The sequence below is a fragment of the Eretmochelys imbricata genome, chromosome 13 (assembly GCF_965152235.1).
Source record: "Eretmochelys imbricata isolate rEreImb1 chromosome 13, rEreImb1.hap1, whole genome shotgun sequence".
Classification (NCBI taxonomy): domain Eukaryota; kingdom Metazoa; phylum Chordata; order Testudines; family Cheloniidae; genus Eretmochelys; species Eretmochelys imbricata.
The window spans coordinates 33,437,427-33,439,294 of NC_135584.1; the positions used below are offsets into that span (position 1 = coordinate 33,437,427).

The window sequence follows — 1,868 nt, forward strand, 5'->3', positions numbered from 1 at the left end:
TCTACTTACTCATTGAGGAATTGCATAATATATTCTGATTCAATGAGATTTCATGCAAAGTTATTTGCTAAACAGTGGGGCAGCTTTTTCCATATATTTGGGCACCTAATGTGATTTTCAAAAACATCTAGACACCTAACATCCATTGAAATCAATGAGTTTTAGGTGCATAGTTAATTAAAAAAAAATCCCACTAGGTACCTGAATACCTTGACAATTTTGACCGAATGCACCTTAGTCCAGCTAGCATAACTCAAAATGTCACAGTTGCTGTCAGCGGGTCCAGATCTCCAGCTAGTGTAAATCAGCAGTGTCAGTGCGATGCATTCCTGCCACTGTAAAATGTTGTCGTTCCACTGAAGTAAATGTACTCTAATGTAAATCTATGTCTATTGAAGTCCACAGTTCTGCCTCAATTTACACCACCTGTGGACCTGGCTTAGAAGGAGCAAGGGAGGTAAGAATCAGGTGAACTCTGGGAATAATTATTGTTTTGTGGTGACAGGAAAGATTTTCTTGAAGGCTATGTTGACCTCCTTATTGCACAGACTGTAGATGGGAGGGTTCAGGGTGTGAGTCACTAGTGCGTACATTACTGCTGCCATCCTGTTGTTGTTCAGAGAGTTATTGGAGGATGGCTGGATGTAGGCATCAAAGATGGCGGAGTACTACAAGGTGACCACGAGCAGGTGGGAGGAGCAGGTGGAGAAGGCTTTCTGCTTCCCTTTGGAGCTCTGGATTTTCAGGATGGTGATGATGATGAAGCTATAGGACACGGTGATCAGCAGGAAGTTCATGATGACCAGGAAGATGTCTGCCATGTACATTGAGATAGGCTGAGCTGCAGGACAGTGACAGCATTGTTGGGACCTCGCAGAAGAAATGCTGGATGAGGTTGGGTCTGCAAAAATCCAGGCGCATCATGAGCAATACGTTCACCAATGTATCGAAGACAGTGACAGCCCAGACACCGGCTGCTAAACTGACGCAAATTCTCTTGCTCATCAGGTTGACATACCTCAAGGGGTGGCAGATGGCTAAATACTGGTCATTTGACATGATAGTGAGCAGCACAAGCTCCGTCGCTGCTGACAAAGTGAAGAAAAAGAGCTGGGCCATGCAGCCATCAAAGGAAATGGTTTTCTTCTTCTGTACCAGGGTTTCCAGCATTTTCGGCAGAACCAAGGAACTGCTAATAATGTCGAGGGTGTTCAAATTGACGATGAGGAAGTATATGGGGTGTGGAGAGGCGGGTGGGTGACAATAGCCATAATGATCAGGTAATTGCCCATGATGACTACTATATAAATGCATGGAATAGTGCAAAAAACAAGCCCTGGTGGTGAGGATGGTCAAAGAGGCCCAGCATGATGAATTCGGTCACCCTGGTGTGGTTACTGGGTTCCATTACTTAAGTGTTCCTTCTGCAGGAACAAAGATTAAAGTTGCTGTCAGGTGTTTCAGGTGTTGTATCAACAATTACGGCAATATGGGTGACTGACGCATCTAGAATGACTGAGAGAGAGAGAGAGAGAGAGAGAGAGAGAGAGAGAGAGAGAAATCTTGTTTTACTCTAGACATTTCACACAACATGAACAAACTTAGCTATATTAAAATATATTAGCATAATAATCTGTCTCAGCTACTAAATCTACATTCTCCTGATACTTGATTCAAGGAGGGAAAAATAACACTCTTGATGTTCTAAAATAGAGGTGTGTGAAGTCATTGGGAATGTTTCCATCAATGGCATGAGTTAGGAGTTCACAACATAATCTTAAACATCATTCATACACCAGTATTCTTATTATTAACCAGGATTCTACTTTCTAAATGAATTTATCAAAATCGATCTGTTGCAATATAGG

At 42.5% G+C, this 1,868-nt stretch overlaps 1 pseudogene; it reads right to left on the reverse strand.

The window, feature by feature from the left end:
- Positions 1-485: 485 nt before the first annotated feature.
- LOC144273829 (olfactory receptor 13A1-like) lies at positions 486-1,408 on the reverse strand (annotated as a pseudogene).
- Between the last annotated feature and the right edge of the window lie 460 nt (positions 1,409-1,868).